The sequence below is a fragment of the Humulus lupulus genome, chromosome 5, assembly GCF_963169125.1.
Source record: "Humulus lupulus chromosome 5, drHumLupu1.1, whole genome shotgun sequence".
Taxonomy (NCBI): domain Eukaryota; kingdom Viridiplantae; phylum Streptophyta; class Magnoliopsida; order Rosales; family Cannabaceae; genus Humulus; species Humulus lupulus.
In genome coordinates, this window is record NC_084797.1 from 242,249,584 (window position 1) to 242,255,583 (window position 6,000).

The window sequence follows — 6,000 nt, forward strand, 5'->3', positions numbered from 1 at the left end:
CTGCACTTGCGACTCTTCCCGGATTTCCTCGATAAGGTCCAGAGATTCTTGGAGTAAGGCATGGTTCTGGGTGGGATCATACGTGTCGCGACGATGGGACGGGATGGTCGTTTCGATTGGGATGACGGCTTCGCATCCGTACGTCATTGAGTATGGGGTGTGCCCGGTTGATGTCTGTTCGGTTGTCCGATAGGCCCACAACACGCGGGGGAGCTCTTCGGGCCACTTGCTCTTACAGGCCTGAAGCTTTTTCTTCAGTGTCCCTTTCAGGATTTTGTTCACGGCTTCGGCCTGTCCGTTCGCCTGGGGCCTGGCCACGGCGGAGAAACTCTTCACTATACCGTGCCTCTCGCAGAAATCCGTGAAGTGATGGCTGTCAAATTGTTTCCCGTTGTCAGACACGATTTTGTAGGGGAGGCCATACCGACACACTATGTTGTTAACGACGAAATCTAAGGCCTTCTTGGACGTGACCGTGTTCATAGGCTCCGCCTCAACCCATTTCGTGAAATAGTCTACCGCCACAATGGCATACTTCACCCCTCCTCTCCCGGTTGGGAGGGATCCCACAAGATCGATCCCCCACACTACAAATGGCCAGGGACTGTTCATCAAGGTTATCTCTGTTGGGGGGGCCCGGGGGATCTTCGCGTACCTCTGGCATTGTTCGCACCTGCGGACGTAGTCTATGCAGTCCCTTTTCATGGTGGGCCAGAAGTATCCTTGGCGCAGAATCTTCTTGGACAAACTGGGTCCGGCTATGTGGTCTCTGCAAAAGCCTCTGTGGACCTCATGCATGATGGCGCCCAGCTCAGTCCCGGACACGCACCTGAGATAAGGCATAGACAGTCCCCGGCGATAAAGTTTCCCATCCATCATGACGTATCGGTGGGCCTGGTACAGGAGCTTCCTGGCCGCGGCTCGCTCGTTCGGAACCTCCCCGGTGGACAGGTAGCGGATCAGCAGCCCCATCCATAATTGGAGTGATCGACGGCATGGACGGTCGGAGTCCCTATGCTTGGGACGGGGAGATGGTTGACGGGGACCAGCCCGGCCAACTCGGCCTCTGCGTCGGTTGCTAACTTCGCTAATGTGTCCGCAAAGACGTTCTTCTCCCGGAGTATCTGGCGGATGGAATGCGCTGCGAACGCTTGGAGCATCTCCCTCGCTTGGGTTACGTATGCCGCCATTCGCTCTCCCTTGGTTTGATACTCCCCCGAAATCTGTCTGACTACCAGCTGAGAATCGCTGTATATTTCGAGGTTCGCCGCCCCTACTTCTCGGGCCAGACGCAAACCGGCTATGACGGCCTCATGTTCCGCTTCGTTGTTCGACGCTTTGAACTGGAAACGGAGAGCGTTTTGTAGCTGATGCCCCTGCGGGGATACCAGGATGATCCCGGCGCCGGCCCCGTTCTCGTTCGATGCTCCGTCCACGAAGACTTTCCAAACGGGAGAAATGCAGGCCGCGGGGGCACTCTCTTCTGGGGTGACCCCGGAACATTCGACGATGAAGTCGGCCAGGGCCTGTCCCTTAATGGCCACCCGGGGCACGTAAGATATATCAAATTGGCTCAGCTCCATGGCCCATTTCAGGAGTCTCCCCGACGCCTCAGGTTTCTGCAACACCTGCCGCAGGGGGTGGTTGGTTAAGACCTTTATCGCGTGGGCCTGGAAATAAGGCCGAAGCTTCCGGGATGCCGTCAGCAGACAGAAAGTCAGCTTCTCGATTAGTGGGTATCTAGATTCGGCGTCTAGTAATCGCTTGCTCACGTAGTACACCGGGAGTTGAGTCCTCTCCTCTTCGCGTACCAACGCGGCGCTGATGGCGTGCTCGGTTACGGCCAGGTATAAGTACAAAGGTTCTCCTTCGACTGGCTTCGCCAGGATGGGGGCCTTGGCCAAGTGCTCTTTCAGCTTCTGGAAGGCTTCTTCGCACTCGGGTGACCATTCGAACCGCTGGCTTCCCCGAAGGACGTTGAAAAAAGGGACGCACTTGTCCGTGGCCTTGGAGACAAAACGGCTTAGGGCGGCCACTCGCCCCGTCAGGCTTTGAACGTCCTTGTGCTTCCGGGGAGAGGCCATGTTGATCAGGGCCTTGATCTTCTCGGGGTTGGCTTCAATTCCTCGGAAACTCACGATAAAGCCCAGGAACTTCCCGGATGCGACGCCGAAGGTGCACTTCTTAGGGTTCAGCTTCATCCCGTACTTCCGGGACGCCTGGGGCGCCTCTCAATGAAAGCACCAAACTGTTAACCAAGATTTTCGGCAACTATCTTAAAGAAGGATATTTACTGATTATAAATAAGAGAATAGAGGATCGACATAAGATTTTTACGTAGTTAGGGCGTTAACTAGCCTTAGTCCACGAGTCTGTATATAAGTCTGTATTAGAGCTAGAATAAGCTTTTACAATGGAGTTGTTTAACTGTATTTGAGCAGAGTTTCTGCCTTCTCTCCCCTCTCTACGTTGCATTACAACTTATATTTATAGAATGAGGGGGACATCAGGTTTGGGCCGGGCCTGACCCGGGTCCATTTGGAATATGTGTACAGGGGGCCTTCCTAGTAGAGGCCCGAGCTAAAAAGATATATAGTACATCAAACCCAAACCAGCTCAGGCCCAATTAGTTACCCTGGGATGCAAGCATTCTCCCGACAAAACGGCACTTTGGCTCTGACCACTTCGAATCACGAGGCAGATTCAGGGGACAAGACCGGTCAGAGTACTTGGCTGCGCAGTCCTGACACGCCAGCAGACAATCCCAAGGAGACCCTTTCTGCAGGTGAAAAGTGGGGGGACAAGACCCACGCGAAATGAGGCGACTTCAGTGTCCTGGACGCCTGGCCCACAGCCTGGGGATGAAGCGGTCCAGGTTCGTTTACCTTGGGCCCGCTGCGTTTACTTCGGGCTCGGACCATTCTGGGCCCGGGAGCGGGACGCGATGGCCGCGATGGTCCGGACAGTGCCGGGACCGTTCGAGCCGAATCATGAACCCGGAGGTACTTCCCGGACCCTTCTACACAGGCTCAGTCCGTAGTCCGCGGACTAGGCCCAAATACCGAACCGGTCCCTCTGACCGTGGGCCGGGGCGAGGGCCCAAAACCCTGAGAGGAAATGGGGATAACATATACCTTAAAAAGGAATTTGATGTGATTAAACTACAAGGCCTATGAAACATTATATAGGCCAAGAGAAAAGAGTAAAATCTCTTACAACCAATGTGTGACTAAAATCTCAATTAGTTTTTCCATTCAAAATTCTAACATTATGTAGACATTGTGAGTCACAACTCTACATTTTTTTTTGTATATAGTTAAAATTTATTTAATTTTACATAATGTATGTGTCGACGCGGTTTTTCGCCAACAGATAATTATACGAATAAATAGGATGGATTAGTGCTGATTAATAAACCGTAATATAAAAATGATAGTAACCTAGAATGTGGAAATTAATTGCAAGGAAAAGATGGTCACTCCTTTTTTTAGGTGGTTCGGAGGTTAAAATCCCCCTAGTCCACCAGTCGATATTATTGATATATCCTTACTATTTCTTACAAAGTATTTGCTTTTTTAGAAGAAGTCAACCCCTTGCACTACCCAGGGTTTCGGTATTTATAAGAGATTGATCTCTGAGTAGGTATTGGGGTCATCCCGTGATCTCTTCATCCATCATGTCATTTGTGTGACACCGATGATTAATTCCTAAACCTTACAGTGAAGTGTGGTCTAATCAATAGGTGAAGATGGGTAATGGGCCGCATGGCCCAAATCAGGCGTGGGATGTCTGAACACGCACGTTGCTACTGCGTATCTGAGAATTCATGAACAAAACAGACACATGATGTCTGGTATATGCACGTTTATATTGCGTGGTTGACTTTATAAGGATTCAGGGATGTCAGACCTCTGATGCACCACAAGCTTAATGCGGCGCTAGCTCGTGGCTTCTGTTATGTCGAGACAATGGCTCTACGCAAGGAGCAGCTAAATGATCCATCAACTCGGGTTGGTCATCCTAGGGGTCCGTAACAAAACAGCTCAGGGTGGACGGTTGACACGTGGCAGATCGATTTAGGCCATTTTCTAGCTCGCCAAAGCGTGTGCGGATATTCAGGGCGTACATTTGCCCCCCAAGCCCCTACTCGTGACCAATGACGTCATCCTTGGTCTTCACAGCAGGGGCTTTTAAGCTTCCCTTTCGACTCTTCATGTCCTGCCCATTACATGGGTACCGGACACGTGGGACGCTGTGGTTGGCGACTGTTTGGATTCCGAGAATTGCATTAAATGGCCTAGCCACCTTTTTGCCGTCGTTTCGTCTCTTGAGTTATGACCCTCGTATCTCGCATTAATTTGATCGGACAGTCCTCGTTTCCTTATGCATCTTACATATATATAAGGTTGGCAATCTTCAGTACTAGTCACCCTTCATTTGAATTTTTTTCCTTATTCTCTCTCTTTTGAGTTTTAGAAGCTCTTCTTCTTCTGGTCATAATCCCAGAAATCCCCACATTCTCGCCACAAGAGCCTTTCAGAAGTCCAGCTTTAAGGATTCCACCAAGACTCCTACTCCTACGCTGCCTGCAACTTTCGTTTGGAATATACACCATAAGTTCCCTATATGTTGTATGTTTTGATTTCCCCGTTTCTTTGTTAGGCAAACCTATTTCTCAGTCGTAAACAATAGGTTGTTTTGGGCGCATAGGTTTCGATTCTAGGCATATTGATTATATTTAAAAAAACATGTCTAGGAATGCGATGCTCATAACTAGGTAATTTCTGGGTAACTTTCTGGGTAACTTTAGGAGATGCCTATTCAGAATATGGAAGGTGAGAGGTTTTTAGGGTGTAAAATCAGGTAGCTTTGGGGTCACGCTTCCTAGGTGGTTTTTCTCTCGAAACTTCTCCTCCAAGGCAAGCAATAGTCTGACCCTCTTGACACAAAGATCCCAGGAGATCAGGGATCTGTTGGAAACGTGGGCGCGTGACTATGGCAATGCGTGGCCTCACACACCGCGGGCTGAGATTACCTTAGCCCATGTGTGAAAATCACTTCTCCTCACGATATTTTCCCTTTTTTATCTTTTAGGTCGCCTATTAAGTTTTTCCTCATTCTTGTTCGCTAGGCGACTAGATGGGACCCAGAAAGAACGTGTCCAAGAAAAGCGTGGCCAACTCGTCGTCCCAGCAGTCTAACAAAGGGAAAGAGATCGAGGTCGAGTCTCCCATCCCCCAGTTTGGTCCCACGGTGGAGAAGGAGGTCGAGGTGGGACCTGATGCTTTCTTCGAGGCGGAGAGGATAGTCTCGAAGATCACGACCCAAGGGAGGGTCAATAAGATTATGTTGTCCCATAACATCGAGATTGGGACTGGAGCTCTTATTGCCCAACCTCCCTTTGAGGGGGAGAGGAGCTGTGCACCACTTGAGGAGGAATTCGCGGCCTGGAGCGACAAGCACCTAAGTGCCGGGGCCTTCCTCCCCCTTGACCAGTACTTTGTCGACTTCCTCAACTATGTGAAGCTAACGCCATTCCAACTCCCCCCGAACTCGTACCGTCTGCTGGCCGGGCTGAGGTATATTTTCCTGCAACAGATGTGGGAGGTCCCCACCCCTGCGAATATCCTCTATTTCTTCTGCCTCAAGGCCAGCCCGGATCAACGGGGACGAGGCGACGGGTTCTACTACCCTACCCGCTTCCCGAATTCTCCTCCAGTCATCGAACTGCCCAACCATCCCAACGACTTCAAAGACCAATTTTTTATGTCGAACGGGTTTCGCAACTGCGAACACCATTACTTAAACCGTCCTCGTAAGTTCTCTCTATCTTCAGCTCGCGAAATCATCATATTATTTTATTTCTTCTTTTCGCGTGTACTGACTTGAGCATTATCGTGCAATCATTTTTGCGACGACGACCAAATCAGTGACCCTTGGGGGTCAATACGATACTTTGGCGGAGCTTCCGTCTAGTAAGAAAGACTACCGCGAGCTCGT